Source organism: Lissotriton vulgaris, chromosome 10 (assembly GCF_964263255.1).
Source record: "Lissotriton vulgaris chromosome 10, aLisVul1.2, whole genome shotgun sequence".
Classification (NCBI taxonomy): domain Eukaryota; kingdom Metazoa; phylum Chordata; class Amphibia; order Caudata; family Salamandridae; genus Lissotriton; species Lissotriton vulgaris.
Window position 1 is genome coordinate 284,447,504 of NC_141698.1, and position 21,772 is coordinate 284,469,275.

General features: G+C 47.6%; 1 protein-coding gene across 5 annotated transcripts in view; it reads right to left on the reverse strand.

The window, feature by feature from the left end:
- CDC25A (cell division cycle 25A) overlaps positions 1–21,772 on the reverse strand; it is a 249,214-nt gene that overhangs the window by 182,154 nt on the left and 45,288 nt on the right. The window lies entirely within an intron of this gene.

Genomic DNA, 21,772 nt, shown 5'->3' on the forward strand with positions numbered 1-21,772 from the left:
TATATATATATATATATATATATATATATATATATATATATATATATATATATATATATATATATATATATAACTCCTCAAAAAAGAAGAGGCCACGTATGGGGAACTCGTGGAGGCAACTTGATTTGAGCACAGTGCAAAAGGTGAATGCATTTCGGCTTCCTAAGCCTTCTTCAGCGCCAACAATGTCTCGGGTTACAATATAATATACGTTTTTTTTTCTTTCAGGTAACCATTTCCCAATACGACATGAATCGGAAAGCAGGAACCGACAGCTCTTCTCTTGTGCAAATTATTTTATTTTTCTGTTTTGCGCTATGCCGCCATGACTCGTTTTGGTCCACGAGGACCTTGATCACCTATATACACACACACACAATATCCACCAAAACAGTCCAAACCAAAGTGAGCACTTTGCACAACTGGTGCATACCTCGGGGGTAGACTGCCCCTGAATCCATATTCTCCAACAAAAAGATAATGCTGCACTCGCCAGGAGTAGGGTCTGCTTCCTATGGTTACCCCCACTTTTTGCTGCGTTTCACTGGTTTTTCAACTTCAGTCTGGCTGTGGCCATGCTGATCAGGACCACAGCCTAGCAGTTCTCTCTAAATTGATATCATGTACTTTAGGAACATACCAGATTGGTTACTGGGTCACCCTTGGGAGTCCCTGTATATGGTCCCTTAGGTACCCAGGGCATAGGTACCCCAGAGGCCTACAAGGGGCTGAGGCATGTATTATGCCACCCCTGGGCAGCCTTCCAAAATGACACCACAGGTCTGCACTTGCAGCCTAGGTAAGGTGGTATAAGCACCCCTTACTTAGAATATACATATATACACACATATTAACCTATAAGTCACTCCTAAGGCAGGCCTTGACAATCCTGGAGGCAGAGTGCTTGGTTTTGTGTGATAGGGTGCCCTAGCATGAGTTGAGCCCCTCTGCAGCATTCGGAAATATCTCCTTATAGCTGTTCTATGATATAACCATACCATATACTCTTAATTGCATTATAATCCTCGCGGTTAATGCTAACGTTGGTTTGGCTTTATCAAAACATGTGTTTGGTGTCAAACACTTTGGAATACTACCCCCCCCCCTGCCAGTTCTGGCGGCGGGGGTAGCATTCCACCCTTCTAGAGGGAGAAGACATGTGCACACTGGTATACCTGTGCTCTCCATCTCACACGTGGTTCTTATACCACTATTTTAGGACATGGTTTGTGAGGCCCCTAGGGCAAAACGTATACTGTGCTATTTACTGTGTCCTACATTTTTAGGAACACGCGAGAGGTACGGCCGGCAAATCAAAAAGGACATTCTTCCTTCCCTGCGTTAGAGGCAAACTAGCATCTCGTCAAGGATTCCAAGCGCAGAACCGGCATCACAGCTCGCCGCACCCGCTCTGCGGGTGCCGCTTCGCACAGGAGTGCGTTACCTTCCATCAACCGGCACCTGGGCATCCTAGGCGGAGGTAAGGGTGTGAGACTCGGTGTGGGCTGCGAGTGTGCAGGGACTCCAACACCCAGGAGTCCCTGCGAGACCACGGACTTGCCATCCGGTCCGCTCTCCCCGCCGGCCCGCCCCCCCGCCCGCAGCTGCAAAAGGCGCCTCCTTGCTTTACCTGTTGGGACATTCTTCCTTCCCTGCGTTAGAGGCAAACTAGCATCTCGTCAAGGATTCCAAGCGCAGAACCGGCATCACAGCTCGCCGCACCCGCTCTGCGGGTGCCGCTTCGCACAGGAGTGCGTTACCTTCCATCAACCGGCACCTGGGCATCCTAGGCGGAGGTAAGGGTGTGAGGCTCGGTGTGGGCTGCGAGTGTGCAGGGACTCCAACACCCAGGAGTCCCTGCGAGACCACGGACTTGCCATCCGGTCCGCTCTCCCCGCCGGCCCGCCCCCCCGCCCGCAGCTGCAAAAGGCGCCTCCTTGCTTTACCTGTTGGGACATTCTTCCTTCCCTGCGTTAGAGGCAAACTAGCATCTCATCAAGGATTCCAAGCGCAGAACCGGCATCACAGCTCGCCGCACCCGCTCTGCGGGTGCCGCTTCGCACAGGAGTGCGTTACCTTCCATCAACCGGCACCTGGGCATCCTAGGCGGAGGTAAGGGTGTGAGGCTCGGTGTGGGCTGCGAGTGTGCAGGGACTCCAACACCCAGGAGTCCCTGCGAGACCACGGACTTGCCATCCGGTCCGCTCTCCCCGCCGGCCCGCCCCCCCGCCCGCAGCTGCAAAAGGCGCCTCCTTGCTTTACCTGTTGGGACATTCTTCCTTCCCTGCGTTAGAGGCAAACTAGCATCTCATCAAGGATTCCAAGCGCAGAACCGGCATCACAGCTCGCCGCACCCGCTCTGCGGGTGCCGCTTCGCACAGGAGTGCGTTACCTTCCATCAACCGGCACCTGGGCATCCTAGGCGGAGGTAAGGGTGTGAGGCTCGGTGTGGGCTGCGAGTGTGCAGGGACTCCAACACCCAGGAGTCCCTGCGAGACCACGGACTTGCCATCCGGTCCGCTCTCCCCGCCGGCCCGCCCCCCCGCCTATCACGCCCACTATATCAAAGTACTACACTCCCGCAGCGCGGGACGCAGCTCGGGGCGAAGACCGGGCTAAGAGCGGGCCGTTTGAGGCCGTTCGAGGACGGAGAGGACTGGACTGGCCCACACTCTATCGCCCTTTTTTCTCACAGGTGAACATCCCTTGTTCCATAAGATATGAGTACCAGGGCCACTCGGAGTAAGGCCTCCAAGGCAGCCCCGCAAACTAGCGGCCCTATGGACGATTTTATCAACCGTACTAATATAGCCATTGACAATGAAATATCTAAATTACAAACCCGGGTGTCCTTAGAACTGGGTGCTGCCAGAAGACTGTCACAAGTGATAGCGCTTTCAAAAAAATCCTCCCTAGGCCATATAGCCACTTCTGTTACTCCGGAACGCCCTGCCATCCCCCAATGTGTAGTTACACAGGCTGATGTCCATCGGACTTCTATTAACTCCATCCCCTCTCCATCGCTAGAGCGGTATTCCAACGCAGATGAAGCCAACTTCCCAGCTGCATTTTGCGCCCAGAATCCGACCCCTAACCCCCAGTTATCCTTAAACTCCACCACTGGTAAACCACCCAAAAGAAGCGTCGAACAGCTACTGCTTATGCTCGCAAAAAAGCGAAAATTGCGCTTCCGCAAAACCTACCCTCCACAAGAGTACTGTTACCTAATGTAAATCAAGAAAAAAGTACAGGGTCTCAACCCCCTAGTGAGGGAGGTACTGTGGAATCCGACGCCACCCCACCTAGCACCGACCAAAAGATCGAGGGCTTGCAGACTGAAGGGTTGGGTAATAATGAAAGGGAATTCATAGATCTGGTCTGGGTAACCCTAAAGAAACTTCTTTCCCCTCTCGACCTTAGACTCTCGAGAATAGAGAATAACCTGCTCGAGATGGAAAAAAGCATTATTGCCTTGGCCACTCTTGGTTTGAGAACTCTTGAAGACCAGGGCCACCCTGTACCAGATGTAACACCACCAATTCCTACCACCCAAGTGCAGGATGTCCCGCCCTCCGCCCCAGCCACCTTACGGCCGATTCCTAAGCCAAGGTCTGTGGCGGTGGACCAAATTCCCCTTGCCACTAAACCTAAGGCTCCTCAACGAGCCCCAAATTCCCAACCAGGAAAGCCTAAATCTGGCGCCCAGCCCAAACCTACCCTGAGTTCCGTACAGGATCCTCCGATAAAGGACAACTTTAGAGGAGGGTACATTGACCTTCCCCCTGAGGCCAATGACTATGTGGTGGTACTAACGGGTGTTCCTCAGATTGGTGTAGACCAGCATGAGAACCACTGGTCGCTGAAAAATAAAATAATGTATTGGTTAAATATAAATAGACCTATCCCTAATGGCCGGAGAAGCAGAGTCCTGATGGTTCGAAGAACTCGCTGGGTGGGCCCAACAAAGAAATCCAGTCCAGGGGACTGTATAGTGGTGACCTTTGAGGACCCACATACGGCACAATTCATCTGCTCCTGGCCTGGTTCTGAAGGGTCCCCGGTCATACCCAGACCTCTGTCTTTCTTCTATCCACCGCGTTTCCAACATACCCCGGCGGATGACTGGTCCTTAGTTCAGCACCAACCATGGAAGAGCCACCCTAAAACCTATAACCAAATCCAACCACTTTGGAACGGCTTTCCAACATCAAATAGATATGGTGGCTTGGAGGAGGTGGATTGACTTTCTAGCCAGCATACTCAACATAACCTAGAAAAATCTTCTTCTCTGTACACGCCAAGGCCAGCTGAGCACGTACCCCTAGATCCCCCATCGGTCCCAGTAGGATTTGCAAATAGCTTAGACACCGAGGAAGGGTTGATGCCTCCTGTTATTTCTGACCTACTTGTTTTGGAAGGCTGTTCAGTTTCACCTAGTACGACTCCCCGACCATTAACCCGATGGGGCGCAGCAGAGGTGAACCGGATTGATACAACCAAGGCTCCTACACCACAGCATTCTGACCCCTGTGCAAATGTTTTTAGAGGGGCTGCACCTAAATTCTCCCCACCTACCTATCCCTTCTCACAGCCCACCTCTGGTACCCCGTTAATGAAGATCCTGAGTTGGAATGTGGCTGGGCTTGCCCGTAATCTTGAGAATCCTGAATGGATTGCCTTTCTAGAACCCTACAGCATTTGCCTTTTACAGGAAACCTGGTGCCAAGAACCAAGGCACAGAGTGGGGTTTACGACCCACTTTGTCCCAGCCGTACAACAAGTTGGCTCTAAAGGTCGCCCATCTGGCGGTCTTCTGATTTGGATTAGCATCGCTTTAAGGTTAGGTGTTACCCAAAGGTCTACTAAATCACCTGACCTACAATGGATATCACTGCAACGCAAAGGAGGGAGGACCCTAGAAGTCTTCAACATTTACCTGAGGGGTTCTAATGGTGGGGCTTCACGTTTAACATCAACAGGTCTAAGCAGTGAACTAGCCTCCTGTAACATCGATTCTTATGTCCTTCTTGCGGGTGATTTTAACTGTTGCTTTGAGCCATTGTCCAGGGAAGACATTCTGGATACCTTTGAAGAGGACTCAAGGAGAGGTATCCCTATTTTAACTATTGACCCGATCCCTAAATGGACACAGAGCGCAATAGATATTAATGCCCTTTGTCTGGAACACAATTTGAGACCAGTCAACGGCCGTTCCAAATCGGACCCTATGGGAGCCCATACATACAACAGGACGGGGCGAACCTCCAGAATTGACTTTGTCATGCTTAATTTCAATCTTTGGCCTTTCCACCAAGACATGGTGGTCATTGCATCTTGTGACAGTGACCATAACCCACTTTCTCTTTCGATCACCTTTCCATGGCAAGATGGGACCCATGCTATCTCAGACCATAAGTGGAAAACCTCACGTAAAATCGCTCCCTCTAACTGTGGTAGGCGCTTGAAGTGGGCAAGAGTCTCGGCGGACGAAGAGAGGTTAGCACAAGCTGGGTCTATTCTGCTAGAGGCTGATTCCAAGCTTGATACAATAAGCCCCACTGGTAAAAAGACCTTACCACTGTTTACAGAGACCATAGAGGCCTTGAGTGATTTGTTTATTATCTCCCAATCGAGCACTAAGGTGGGCCCAAAAGGTGCTTCCATGACCAGAACCAAGTGGTACTCCTCGAAATGCCGGGCAGCGAAGGGGGCTCTTATCTCTGCAGTAAAAAATAAAGAGCCAGACAATATAAGAGCTGCAAGGAAGATTTATAAAAAAGTTGTGACAGAAGCAAAAGAGGCATATGATCTAAATTTCTGGCGGGACCTAGCAGAAGCAAGCAAAAGGAAAAATGCCAAGGAGTTTTGGGATCTGTTAAGAGCCAGGGAAAAGCCTATTGATCGGCAACTAACCTGCAACATCCCCGGTGCTGTATGGTTGGAACATTTTTCCAAGTTGTACTCCATCCCACTGGGGGCTTGCCACTATATCTTGGCTCCTCTACCTTGCCCTACAGCTGATCTCACAAGCAGTGATGGTCCATTTTCTAGGCAGGAGGTGGAAAATGCAATTAAGGGCATTGTTTCCAACAAGGCTGCTGGCCCAGACGGGATCCCGGGCGATTTGCTAAAAACCTATCCGGCGTGGTGGAGCAGATTGATCACTTCCCTCCTAAATGAGGCCCTGCTGGGAGGCGCTTTCCCTGATTCTTGGAGGGGTGCGGAAGTGGTTCCTATTTTTAAGAAAGGCTCCAGAGACGATCCGGCAAACTATCTCCCCATCAGCTTGCTGGACTCAACCCAAAAGGTGGCGGGTAAAGTTGTTTTGACCAGGATATTGCAGTGGGCAGAGGAAAATCAGATACTGTCCGATCTTCAAGCAGGCTTTAGAATGGGGACTGGCACCATTGAGCAGACATTTCGCCTCCTCATGCTCTATTGGAAAGTTGTGGTGCTGGGATGGGGCAGTTTGTACTTGGTCTTTATAGACCTACGCACAGCGTTCGATCTGGTCCCACGAGCTTTATTGTGGAATGTCCTTAATGAGTTAGGCTTACCATCCTACCTGTTAGCCTTACTCATAAAATTCCACGATAGCAATTTTGCCCAAATTAGATGGGGTTCTCAGGGCGAAAAAACACCTCGCATTCCGGTGAACAGGGGCGTCCGCCAGGGTTGTGTGCTTGCCCCCACTCTGTTTTCTCTCTATGTTAACGGAGTGGTGGAGCATCTCTCACAAGATCCATCTGATGCACCGACCCTGGCGGGGAAGAAAATTCCGACGCTCCTCTTCGCGGATGACACCCTTCTAATTTCTAAGTCTCCAGTGGGCATCCAAAAATTGCTATCCAGCTTTAAGTCCTTCTGTGATGATAAAGGCCTGGCCATAAATATAGGCAAGACCAAGTTCCTTGTCCTCAACCCTCCCAAAAAAGCAGTTGTTCCCCCCGTTCTAGACTCCGTCCAGCTAGAGAGAGTCAAGGAATTCGACTATCTGGGCATACGATTATCCGACTCTATGAGCTGGAGGGCACACCATCAGAAGGTGTTTCTTGCTCACAGAAGGGTAGCTGGTGCCCTGCTTAAACAGCAGCGTGCCTCGCCATTGAAACCCATTGGGGCAGTCCTAGATATCTATAGGGCAAGGGTTGTAAGCGCAGCACTATATGGCGCGGAACTGTGGGGCTCACAGAAAATTGATACCCTGGCCTCTCTTGATAATAATTTCCATAAAGATCTCATGAGGCTGCCCCACAGTACTCCTACAATCCCCATTTTTTTAGATGCGGGCTCCCGCCCTATATGTGACCAAGCAAAATTACGCCCTCTTTTGCTATGGTCTAGAATATGGAATGTCCCTGAACTCCACAGCTACGCAGATGCTCTGGAAGATCTTCTGTCCCTTCCAGGATGCTACAAGATTACCTGGTTTAGGGATATTAAGTGCCTTCTCTACAAACTGGGGTTAGGAGATGCTTGGGATAATAAATCAGCGCCCTCAAAACAATTAATAAAAAAGGCATACTGGTCTTGGGTGGACAATGAAAGAATGTGCAATTCTAATCACTGTAAATCTGTCGCCCAGTTTCTGTTAATTAAAGAACTCCCTTTTAGGGAACCCTATTTGGATTCTATCCACAACTCAGGCGACAGAGCATTGTACATCAAATTCAGGTTAGGTGTACTCCCTCTTGGTCAATTTACCTCAACCTGGAAGCCGCCCTTACAAACTGTGCCATTTTGTCCCTTTTGCGAAATGAGGGTTGAGTCTGTTGCACACCTGTTGTTCGAATGTAATATCTATGTAGCACCTAGAAAGATGTGGCTGAGACCCTTATGTAGGAGTCTGGGAATAAGATCTCATCTGGAAGCCCTGCGCATATTGTGCACCGATGCGAGACCCTTTTTCGCCTGCTGCATGGCAAAATTCTTAGGCTGGGCCTGGCGCTTAAGAACGGCAAAAAAATTGTTGTTACAGTAGTATGCTCTTTTCCCCTCTTTTTTCCCTTTTAAAAACTATTTTGACTGTTTTTATACTGTATACTGTTAAGTATGTTGTTCATCGTACTGCCTGTGTCAATTTTGTTTTTTATTGATGTGATGTGCAGCTTTTATGATATGTTTTTATATCGAAATAAAGCTTAAACTGAAAAAAAAAACCTGAAACTGTGTGCTATTTAAAGTTCTTGTATTGTACTTTTACTTATAGCCTCAAAGAGACTAGAGGGGTTGTGTTTAGAATAAATACATATATATTTGATATATACCTTGTGTGGTGTACTTACATTTGGTCATTCAAGAGATTATAACTGGTAATACAAAGCTGCTTTACATTCCTTTGAAGACTTAGCCTGAAGGCTGCTCTCCACAGCTACCACTAGGATAGCTTTCTATAAGGTTGACTTTAAACCTACCATCAATAAGGGTTGTTTGGACTGGTGCAAGGTGCCCACTAGAATAGTGGACATCATATACCAGGCCAACTTCTCACACCAGGGAATTTCCAATTATTTATTTAAAAGCAAACTCACTCCACCTACACCTTTCAACCACACTGGTCTTGATTACGCAGTAAAGTTTTAGTCAATCAGTTTCATTTTAAATACCTCTTTCCCACAACTTCCATTTTAGAGGCATTGTGGGAATGATAGTCCACATTACCATTTCCAAGTAACAGTGATATTTATCATGCTGTAACAGATATCAAGTGGTATTATATAAATGGGCATATTTCAAAATAATAATAAACATACTATAGTATGTATAATTAATATGTTGTGATATATATTTTTTTGTAATCAAACTCACATGATGATATCGAGCAACCGGTATAGTACCCTTGCAGTTTCTCACGTTTTATTATTTCATGAAGATTTCATGTGAGTTTTTAGACAGTAGGGTGAAACAGTGTCAATCCCTTCCTGAAGTCTTTGCTTAGTGCCCCAATCAATGTATGAAAATATCTTTATTATATGCCCCTGCATCCTGTACATTACAATGCATAATATATCCAACCTTACAATAGAAGCCCCCCAAGACAGTGATCATATGTTATCAAAAACAAATTTGTCAAAATTAGACATTAATCGGAATCAGGTTACTTTGCTATTAGAATTTCAAGTAGGTTTAAACTTCCATTATAAATAAATGTACATTTCTTTATCCCAATTCAAGCATAAAGGGCTCTTCGTCTTGAACATAATGAGTCGGGACTCCAGACGTCTCAGTTTAAGTGTCCTATTACCGCCTCTTTCATTTCATGGGATAGTGGCCATTCCTGAGTAGGTCGAATTTAGCCAGTTCATCCCTTCATGTGTCATTTTGCGATTGCGTAGTCTTTATTTTGTGTGGCTCTTATATGCTCTAAAATTATTTTTTTCAGTGGGCATGTCGTGTTACCTATATATCTTTTACCACAAAAGCAATCCAATAGACTACCTATATATCTTTTACCACAAAAGCAATCCAATAGACTACATATATCGATTCACAGGTTATTTTTTTCATTGATGCTGAAAGCTTTTCCTCCAGGATCTTTAATGATTTTTAGGTTCTTGCCAATTTGGCACTCTTTGCATTTGCCAGAACTGCTAGAGCCTTTTTGTTGATTTTAAACCCAGTTCGATATTTTCATCATGAATTGGCTTTTTAACAGATTGTCTGCCAAACATGGTGATTTCCTAAATGTTATTTTAGGCTTCGTTCCCAATTTAACTCCAATATCTGGATCCATCCTTAACACAACCAATATTTGGTGAAAATCTTTTGGATTTTGTGGCGCTCCTTACTGCACGTTAGTATCATCCTGATAACTTCATCATTTTGATCAGTATTTTTCTTTTTCTTTTCTTTGTTCATTAGTGTCTGTGCCAGAGTCCGAGATCTCACTTCGGCTTCACCACATTAGGTGTCCCCATGTTTGTATCCCCTCCGTAGGAACATCGCCCCTGTATCCTTAAATTTCGATTCCATCTAGTCTCCAAGCAATTCCTTTTCATCCTTATAAATTCACCATAGGAGCAGGTTCGGGGGGGGGGGGGGGGGGGGGGGGACAGGCAGTAGGGCTGGGGTCAAGTCAGTGGGAGTCTTCCTCTTGTTAGCTGCTGCACGGCTGTTCAGTCCTTGTAGATTCTTCTTGTCTGAGGAAGCAAAGTTCAGGGGTGCCCCTAAATACTAGATGTAACTATGTTACAGGTAGGTAAAATACAGGGACCAATGGGTCCCTTCCCTGTTGTGGGCACACCCCCTATTATGCCACCCTCCAGTGGGAGGGGGGGCATTAGCCTGTCCCTGGCTGGGAGAAGACCCCCCCTATCTTCAAGATGTCGTGGACTGAGCTGTGCTTCACCTCGCCTCCCCCACCAGAGGGATGGAGTTGGCAGAGGTGGGTACACCACTCTTCCTCACTTGTTTTTACCGCTGGTTCTCCTGCTCAAAGTAGATGGCATTACCAGTGGGGACCAATTACTGAGAACAGCAAGTGGCCTGGGAAGCAAACAAAGGCGGCAAGCCTTTGAGGCTTCCCCTTTGTGAACCCTGCCCATCATGGGGGAGGAGGCTTGGCACCTTGTCCCAGAATGTGCATTGTTTCAGGCCCCAGAGAGCAGAAGGCTCTCGATCCAGGGGTCCAGAAACATGTCTGGTGGTGGCAACTGAAAGCAGACACTCAGCCTGGACTCTAGTGGTAGGTTAGTTTTCAAAGGTCATCTCTAAGATGCCCTCTGTGTGCATTTTTCATTAAACCCCACACTGGCATCAGTGTGGGTTTAATGTGCTGAGAAGTTGGATACCAAACCTTTAAGTTTTCAGTGTAGCCATTATGGTGCTGTGGAGTTCGTAATGACAAACTCCCAGCACCATATACTTAATGGCAGCACAGCACTTACAATGTCTAAGAATGGAATTAGACACTGTAGGGGTGCAGGGTTCATACACCTGTACCCTCACCACTGGTATAGTGCACCCAGCTAGAGGGGTAACTGATCTATGCCAGGGCAGTGGGTTGTCGGCATGGCACACAGGGATGTGTGCCATGTCGACTCTTCACTTTGTTCTGCACCAAGACACGCAGTTTTTAGGGAAGGAAAATAAGCCCTGGGTACCCGATTAGCAGGAGCCAAGGGCACACTCAGTCAAAGTAAATCAGCAATTCAGCAAAAAGTGGGGGCAACCATGCAGAAAGAGGGCACTTTCTCACAGGGGCATATAATATTAATGATATTTCCATAAATTGCTTGGGGCACTAAGCCAAGACTTCAGGAAGGGATTGACACTGTTTCACTCACCTTTCTAAAAACTCACATGGAATCTTCATGAAATAATAAAAAATGAGAAACTGCAAGGGCACTATACCGGTTGCTCAATACCATGTGCGTTGGATTATACAAATATTTATCATAACGTTATACATACTATAGTATGCTATTATGATTTTGAAGTATGCACATTTATATAATAGCACTTGATTTCTTTTACATCATGATAAATATCACTTACTTGGAGATGACAATGTGGACCACCATTCCCACAATGCCTCTTAATGGAAGATGTGGGAGAGAGGCTTACCGTGATGAATACCAGTGTGGTTGAAATGTGTAGGTGGCGTGAGTTGGCTTTCCATAAATAATTGGAAATTCCCTGGAGAGTGCAGAATTCTCTTTTTGTTGGAAAAAACATATCAATCAAAAACAGGAGAAGGAGGATTGGGCTAGGTTCACCCTCCTACGTGTTTTAAGTGTAGCAAAAAGGATCCGTGGATGACTGATCAAAAGAACTTAGCCAAGGACATACGGGTGGGTTCGCCAATTGGGTGGAAACCAACCTCTGTTAGCCGAAAAGAAAAATGTATTTTCTTGAGTCCCCTCACTCACACAGGGTTGCCCCTATGTGACATGGTTCATCATTGGGGCCATCCCAAGCATCTACTGCTTGGGGGGCGTGCTGCGACTTGCGGAGTTACGTAGGAGCACTTATTTTGTAAGGCATATGTGTAGTGCAGAGTAGGGGGGAGTGGTGAAAGTGATATTTAAAAATGTACCCAACTAGTGAGCCAAAGTGTTATTCCTGCTCCCAGTTGGCAAGGATAAAAAGGGGTTAATAGTAGCTGTAGTCACCCCAGTTAAGGTGCCCATTGGTCCAACCTACTACTCCACCACAAGCGCCCCATAAATTTAGTATTTAGGTGGCTCCCCTAGACCAGAAACTAGATTCCAGCAACCTACGAAGGAGACGCTGTAGGAACTGGCTCTGTATATGATATTGCCACTAGGTGGTAATACTGTGCACAGCTTCCAGGGGTTCCCCAAAAGTGTACAGGGCTCAATGTAAAACACAAGTGCTCTATTGGTGGTAGTGTCGGCGAGCAGCCTTAAGCCCATCACATGGGAGTGTAAGACATTTATTGTACAACAGTGATCAATATGGACACATTACTAAAGGAGGAGATTCAGACCAGTTTTACACAAGTAGGCTTTTTTTGTACTTTATCTTGAGACTTAGGACTTCATAATCAGTTAAGTAAGTTTTTAATTAAAAATAGTTTTCACACAATATTTTTTCACACAGTCCAAGGTTATCCTGTGGGATAACAATGTTGCGGCTAAACATGTATTTAACTTACAATATAAGTCTTCGGAGAAAAAAAAAAATCAGCAAGAGCCAGGGTTCACGCAAGTACCAAAACTGCACCACCAGCGGCACAGGGGCAGCCGAGTGCAGAGGTCAAAATAGGAGTTTGACCCAATGCTTTCCAACGGAGACAGGGGGTGCCTGGAGCTTGCCGGTATAAATCGGTTGCAGGTGACAAGTTTTGGTGGTTAGTACAAGTACAGCAGGGGCCACAAAGCAGCACCAAACATACCACCAGCGGCACAGGGACAGCCGGGTGCAAATTTGATGTGGGGTACCCAATGCATTTCAATGAGGATCTTACAGAAGGCAAAGAAACTGCAGGCATGGCACTGGAAGTTGCAAGAGGAAGACCGACAGCAGAGGTAAGTTGGGATGTAGGAGGCCGTAGGGGCACAGTGTTCAGCTCACAAGGCCCAGGGGCTTCGGGTTGATTTTCGACTGAGTCTTATCGGAGGCGCCATCGTGGAGGGCAGGAGAGGTCAGTCAATGCTGGACATAGGGTCAGGATCGCCAGGGAGACTTCACTGCATAGGTGAGCAACTCAACTTGGGCCGCGGACACTGATCCGCCTGGAGTAGGTTTCTTCTGGACAGATCCATTGTTCATACAAGATTCGAGGCAGCAGAACCTTCCCAGGGGTTTCAGAGGTCGCTGGCTACAAGACAGTGGTCGTAGCCGAGACAGGCCTGTAGGGCCAGGCGAAGGCAGTAGTCTTCTGCTGCAGGGTGTCTTTCTTCTTAAAGTCGTTGCAGACCCATTCGCTTCTTTAGTATATGGTTTGGTCTCCCCCTCAAGACCACTGTGTATTTGTGCTTACCAGTTTACCTTTGAAATACAGTGTGTATTGGGTCGATATCTTCAGGTAGGAAATATACCAATGTGTTAGTGTGTATAATATACTTATTTTTAGAACTACACTGTGGGGTTATTTTTCGTTTAACCTACACTATATGATTGGCTCTGGAAAACAAGCTGCTTAACAATCTTAGATTAAGCCTGAAGGCTGGTCTCCACAGCTACCACTTAGAGAGCTTCTATGCTTATCTACGACCAATTAAATCACCATAAGGGTCGTCTGGATTAGTGCAAGGTGCTTCAGTTACATAAGTGTGCACCATATACTAAGCCACCCTATTACATTGGTGTGAAGCAGTTGGGATTTAAGCTGGCACCGTTTTACCAGCGAATGTATGTGTGGATTAAATAAAAAGCACCACTAGCATTAGGCACTTATCGAAACATTCTATAATAGTAAGCTCTACTGAACTTTTAGATTGGGTGTTAAGGGCCTAGCACAACCCTTTCTCCAATCTTTGTTAAGTTTAGTCTTCACTAAGGTAGGTAGGTGCAACATCACACTACACCTCGTCACTATGTCTTTAATGGTAGATCCCAGTGGGTTCCAACCCTCTAGATACAGTGGCCTTAAGTTGTAGGAAATAAGGACCCTAGAAAGATAACAGGTAGCAACCCTAACACTAAGCAACTCTTAAGAGTTGCTTCGGCAAGATGATCTCCAGAATTCTGAAAAGTCAGAAGGGAAGGACACAGAGGGTTGGTATGCTTCAGAAGATGGGTCTGGAGGGGATTCCCCTGCATGGCCAGGAGTCGTCTGAGGACTCCATACTGGTAAACTATGATCCCCAGGGAATAGAACAGATGCTACAAAGGGAGTCCCTAGAGGTAGGTGTGAGAAAGTGGCTCTATATATACACTGGACAATATTGAAGTACAGTGTGTATATAGAAACCACCAACCCCAAAGGTATAACAGAGGTTAAAGTCAGGACTGACCTTACTCTCAAAAGTGGTAGCTTGGTCGAGCAGTAAGGCAGTAACAGAGGGTAGTGTAAAGCATTTGTTGTACACACTCAGTCAGCAAAGGATTTCACATATTCAAAGACTGAACTCCAGGCCAATTGTTTGTATATCAAAAGAACAAGTTACTTACCTTCGGTAACGCTTTTTCTGGTAGATACAATATCTGCCTGTGGATTCCTCACCTTGTGAATATCCCCCTGCATCAGCAACGCTTCGGAAAATTCTTTTGTAGCACGCCGGCGTGGACGACGTCACAGGAGCACGGCATTGCGCGCGACTCCAGCTGACGTCACAGACTCCTTTTTATTAGGCCTACGTCGGCGTGATGACATCAGTTCCGCCCTTTTTTCCCGTGCCTTCGAGGAAACCGGACAGACCAATGACAGTAGATATACATACAGTGTACATAGTACATACAATTCAAAACTGCACTCAGTGCGTAGTAAATGTATGAAAAACCCAATATATATATATATATAAATATACATAAAAATACATAAACTCAGGTATAGCAGAGTGGACAACGGGGAGGCGGGTGGGTCAGTGAGGAATCCACAGGCAGATACTGTATCTACCAGAAAAAGCGTTACCGAAGGTAAGTAACTTGTTCTTCTGATAGATACATCTGCCAGTGGATTCCTCACCTTGTGAATAGAGTCCCACAGCAGTCCCCTCTCCCGGAGGAGGGTGTCCACTCTCCTATACCAGAAAATCCTGGAGGACAGAGCGCGCAAAATGGCAGTCTCTCCTCACCTCGGCATCCAAACAGTAATGCTTTACGAAAGTGTGGAGGGAGGCCCAAGTCGCAGCTCTGCAAATATCCTCAACAGGTACACCTCTAGATAAAGCAGAAGTAGCAGACTTTGCTCTAGTAGAGTGAGCTCTTATACCCTCAGGAGGATCCGTACCAGCCAGGGAGTAGCAGATATTGATGCATAATATTATCCATCTTGAAAGTGTGTGCTTGTGCACAGTTCTTCCTTTCCTGCAGCCAGCAAATCCAACGAACAGCTGGTCATCCAACCAGAACTCCCTTGTCCTGTCCAGGTAGAAGCTCACCACCCTCTTAGGGTCCAAGCGGTGAAGTCTCTCCTCCTCCTTGGAAGGGTGAGGGGGGAGGATTAAAGGTAGGGAGGGTAACGGACTGCCCCAGATGGAAAGTAGTTATCACATTAGGCAGAAAAGCAGCCCTGGTCCCGAGTACCATTCTTTCAGCATGAATGGTCAAGAATGGGGGCTTTGAAATAAGAGCTTGAAGCTCACTTACCCTCCTTGCCGAGGTAATTGCGACTAGGAAGACCGTTTTAAAAGACAAAAGTCTCAAGGGACACCTATGCAAGGGTTCAAAAGGAGAACCCATCAAGTAGGGTAAAACAATATTTAAGTCCCATTGAGGCACAAAAAAGGGAGGAGGAGGAAATGTATTAGTGAGACCCTTCAGAAACCTTAAAACCACAGGTGACTTGAATAGAGATGCCTGATCCGGCAAACAGAGAAAAGCAGACAAGGCCGACAAACAACCTTTGACAGTAGCCACCGCAAAACCCTGCTGGGCTAAGGAAAGTGCAAATTGAACAATATTGGACAAACGAGCCCTTAAAGGGTCAATGGACTTCTCCCCACACCAAGCAACAAATTTAGACCACCTATAAGAATAGACGGACTTGGTGGAATCATGCCTGGCTGATAAGATGACATCCACCACATTGTGCGGGAGAGAAAAGGAATTCAGGTTGCCCCGTTCAATCTCCAGGCATGAAGGTGTAAGGTCTGGAGGTGGGGGTGTAGAACTTGCCCCTCCATCTGGGAGAAGAGGTCTGCCCTGTGAGGGAGACGGACCTGCGAGCACGAGGAGAGGTGGAGAAGATCTGTGTACCACACCCTTCTTGGCCAATCCGGGCAGATCAATATAACTTGGGCCCGGTCTTGGCGAATCTTCCTCAGAACCCGAGGAATCAAGGGTATGGGAGGAAACACGTAAAGGAGTTTCGAGTTCAAACTCAACTGAAACACGTCCCCCAGTGCCCCTTGCATCGGAAACTGGAGACTGCAGAATGACGGGCAGTGAGCATTCTCGTGAGTGGCAAACAGGTCCACCTGAGGAGTTCCCCACGTCCGGAAGATGTGACGAACCACCTCCGGGTGAAGCCTCCACTCGTGGTCGGCCGAGAACTGCCGACAGACTGTCTGCACGTACGTTCAGAACCCCGGCCAGATTTGCCATCAAACAAATCTGATGGTCCTGAACCCAGAACCAGAGACGCAGAGCCTCTCTGCAGAGACAACGCGACCCTACTCCTCCCTGCTTGTTGACATACCACATTGCGGTGGAGTTGTCCGTCAGGACTTGAACCGACCAACCGCGAAGGGAAGGGAGGAAGGCCTTGAGTGCCAAACGTATGGCCCGCAATTCCAGAAGGTTGATGTGAAGCAACCTTTCCTCTGGAGACCAAAGACCCTTGACCTCCAGATCCCCCAGATGAGCACTCTACCCTAGAGTGGATGCATCAGTTATCACTGTGGCCACCGATTGAGGCAGTTGAAAGGGCTTTCCTTGAGACAGATTGCCTTCCACGCCCCACCAAGACTGATCCGCCGCAGTTTCTCTGGAGATCCTCACGGACTCCCCGAGATCTGTTGTGCTGATACCACTGCCTACGGAGGCACCACTGGTGTGCCCTCATGTGCCAACGTGCATGGTTGACCAACAGAATGCAGGAAACCATAAGACCGAGCAGACAAAGGACCTTCAGGACTGGAACGACCGCTCCATTGTGAAATAAAGGTATCATTTCCTGTATGTCGTGAATCCTTTGAGGAGGAGGAAATGCACTACACACAGTTGTGTCCAGTACCGCACCTATGACAAGGTTGCGCTGGGAGGGCACCAGGTGAGATTTGGGTACATTTATCGAAAAACCCAACCTGTGCAACAACTGAGTTGTCTCTTGCAGATGATGGAGCACTATCTCTGGAGATTCTGCTTTGATCAGCCAATTGTCCAGATAAGGGAATACAGGAATCCCTGACCTTTTGAGATGTGCAGCCACCACAGCCATCACCTTGGTAAAGACTCGAGGCGCAGTAGTAAGTCAAAAACGGAAGGACCGCAAACTGGTAGTTTTGCAACCCCACCGTAAAACGGAGATACTTCCTGTGAGACTTCAGGATGGGGATGTGGAAATAAGCATCCTGTAAGTCGATCAACACCATCCAGTCTTCTTCCATCAGCGCTTGAAGAACCTGCGCAAGAGTGAGCATCTTGAACTTCTCCTGTTTGAGATAGAGGTTCAAAATCCTAAGGTCCAGGATTGGACGAAGTCTGCCATCCTTCTTGGGGATCAGAAAATACCGGGAGTAGCACTCCTGACCCCTCTCCTGCTCTGGAACCACCTCTATCGCACCTTTTCTGAACAGTGCCAGGACTTCTTCCTGCAAGAGCAACAGGTGGTCCTCCAAACAAAAACCTTGGCAAGGAGGGTAATTTGGAGGGAACTCCCGAAAGGGAAGAGCATACCCATTCGCTACGAGATTGAGAACCCAAAGATCTGATGTAACAGATTCCCAATCCCGTAGAAAATAAGTAAGCCGACCCCTTACAGGACCTGCATGATCCGGAATGGCGGATATAGGGCTGCTTTGCTGTTGTAGGTGGGGGGGGGGGGGGGGTGTTAGGAGAGGAAGAGGAGGAGGCTTGACGTCCACGACCCCTTTGTCTACCTCTATAGGACTTGCACAAAGGATTTTGCTTCTGCTGCTGGTTCTGCTTATTGGAACGAAAAGTAGATTTTCCAAAACCCGTGTGCTTCTTAGCGAAAGAGCCTCTTGTCTGTAAGCCCAAAGACCTTGCTGTCGCTCTGCTATCTTTAAACCTTTCTAAGGCAGCGTCAGCCTTCTTCCCAAAAAGGCCAGTGTCATCAAAAGGCAAATCAAAAAGTGCAGCCTGAACATCAGACGAAAATTCGGACGACTTTAACCAAGCGGCCCTTCTGGGGGCAACTGAAGATCCCATTATTCTAGCCACAGATTCCACCGTGTCCATGCCACTCGGAATCACCTGGCGAGCCGCAGCCTGCGTGTCAGACACTACCTCATTGAAGTTCTTCCTATCCTCCTCTGGAACCTTAGATGATAACTTCTTAACCGTGTCCATCAAAGCATGTACATATCTGCCCAGCAGACAAGTAGCATTTGTCGATTTCAGGGCCATGCTACTTGACGAGAATACCTTCTTAGCATTCTGATCCAACCTTTTTGAGTCCTTATTCCCAGGAACCTGGGGTAAAGCACCTGCTGACCTCTTTGAAAAAGCTGCCTGAACCACCAGACTTTCTGGCGACAGATGGGAAGTCAAGAACTCAGGGTCACCAGGTGCCACCCTATAGAGTCATGCCACTGTTCTAGACACAGCAGGAGCAGTTGGAGGCCTTTTCCAGACTTCCAATATCGGTTCAGTAAGAGCCTCCGTGAACGGAAGGTTCGGCTCAACAACAGAAGGTAAATATAGAACCTCAGTAAGGATATTAGATTAAAACTCTACAGAAGGCAAAGTCAAGTTCAGCAGTTCTGCAGCCTTAATAACATGGTAGGGAGCCACATCCTTGGAGGGTGCATCAGAAACTGTGGGCAACTCCCATTCCAGCGAAAGTTCCAAACCACTTTCACTATGCAGCTCCTCAAAATAATCCTCCTGTTCCTGAGGTTCGCCTTCCTCCACTTCAGGATCCTCATATTCCTTCTCTTCCATGAGACGCGAGCTCTACGCCTCGACCACTCCAACCGAACCGAAGTCGTTGGATCCGGTAACGACTCAGAAGGAGTAGGAGCCGGCGTCGAGGGAGGAGCTGGAACAGCCCGAGGATGGGAAGCTGGAACCGGCGGGGAACCGCTATACCGATCCAGGAGGTCGCTCCGGAGCCGGCGAAGCCGTGTGAGGAGTTTATGACCTCGGCGGCGCCGAACCAAGCCAGGGTGGATATGGCGTCGGCATAAACGGCAGAAAAGGCGCCGAAGCGTAAGCTTGAGGGGCACCCAAGTTGTACGACAATGGACCCATGGGACCAGCCGGTGCACCAGTGGGCTACATTGCTCTCGCATACATAGCATTAAAGAAATGAGGGGTCCTGACCAGGACCAGGAAACGGACGGTACAAACCCACTGGCTGCTCCAAAGGAGGCTGCACCGGAATAGTTTCTTCTTGACCCTCCTGTTCCTCTGGATGAAGCACCGGAGTCGCCGAAGCCTAAGGATCCACAACCTCTTCCTCATGTGCTGAAGACTGACACGGATCCAGAGACGGATCCGGAGATGGCTCTCGGGACTGTAAAGGCGAGGCTTCACCTACAGGTTCACGAGATGGTGTGAGGCAAAAAGTCCTTACTATGCTTTCGAGAAGAAGACGTCTTCTTCGAGTCAGACTCCCTGCCGGAATGGTGCCTCGAGCTACGATTCTTCCTCTTATGTTTTTTCTTCGAGGAACCCGAAGCATGTCCCGAAGCAGACTTCGAAGCAGACTCCGATCCAGACCTCGACCTAGTCTTCGACCTCGAGCGTCTTGATCTTGACCTCGAAGACCTCTAGGCATCCTTTCCTTTTACCTTGGCCAGAAGGAGTTTAGCTTCTCATTCACGCAGAGCCTTCGGGTTCATTTTAGAACAGGATCAACAGCCTTCGACATCGTGGTCTGTGCCCAGACACCACAAGCAATCACCATGAGGATTGGTTATGGACATCATCCTGGCACACGATCCACACTGCTTAAATCCTGTCTTCTTCTACGACATCTTCGGCGGAAGACAGCAACTCGAAAAAGATACAGAAACACACAAATCGCAGCAAAGTCACTATCCGTAACACAAGAGATCCCAAGAAACAGTTAGCGTCTACAACGCAGAAAAAAGGGAACTGATGTCAGCACGCTGACGTAGACCTAATAAGGAGTCTGACGTCAGCCGGAGTGGCGTGCGATGCCGTGCTCCTGTGATGCCGTCCACCCGGCGTGCTACAAAAGAATTTTCCGAACGTTGCTGACGAAGGGGGATACTCACAAGGTGAGGAATCCACTGGCAGATGTATCTATCAGAAGATATAGTTTTATTTTTAGAACCAACAGGCATAAAAATATACTTTTCTAGATATGAATACTCTCATGTAGTTACTTTGCAAGGAAGCAATAACGTTTGTGAACACAGATACAGGGTTGCTGAAGGCAACACAAGCCTAGACACTTTAGCATTGAGCTCAATGGGTTTTTCAGCATATAAGTTCAGTTTATTACCCCACAGATTACTTTTGTGGTTCCAGGACTAGATCCTAGATTCAGTCCTGGGGTCTAAACTGAAACCAATTTAGTAAAACCGTTTTAGTTACTGTAGTGAATTTCCATGAATATAAAGCGGTTTTAAAAGTTCACACTTAGAAACTTTTCAAAAGTTCACACTTAGAAACTTTTCAAGGTAAAGCTGACAATGTTATCCAATAGGAGAAAATTCAGGTTACAGGTAAAGTACGATTGCGTTACTTTTGTAATACAGTACTGAGGTCCTGGGGCTAGCACTGGGGTCTTAACTTAAAACAGGTGGGTAATTGCGTTTCAGTACTTCATATGATTTTTAAAAGAATATTTCAAGTTTTCAAAACTAGACACTTAGAAGAAATTTCAGATAAAAAAAAATAATGGGTTCCTACAGAGAAAATACAGGATTACTTTTTCGGTTCAGCACTGAGCTACAAGGTACAGTACTGGCTTCTCCCCTGCTTACAGGTGAGTACTTCGGAACTCAGCTGATTTTATATGAATATTTTAAGTTTCCAAAACTTCACTCTTAGAAAATGTTCGAGTCAAAGTTAGTCAATGTTATCCAATGGTAGGAAAGTGAGTTACCGGTTTCCAGGTGAGTATTTGACTGGTGAAGTTAAGGCTCTGGGCATATACTCAGGGGTCCCCCAGGGTCAGGTAAGTACAGTTGGTTCAGCCCCAGAAGCACAGGGGCAGCCGGGTGCAGAGGTAGTTAGGCCCAATGATATCCAATGAGGGAAAGGGGGCCTTCGGTTGGTGGCTGCTGGCTAGCAGGCCACGCGGCTGTGGGAACTGGGCTCCTGGTCACTTGCTCAGGGCAAAGGGGGGAGTAGGACACGACAAAGGTGGCACAGCCAGCAGCTCTCTGGCAGCTGGGTGCAGGGTGCTTTTGAGCTGTCGGGAGCTCAATTTTATCCAATGGGAAAGGTCAAAAAGGAACAAAGGCTGCAGGCTCGGGGACGGAGACTCTCCAGGGTGGACCAGCACTTCGAGAGGTAAGTTGGGATGTTAGAGCACATGTAG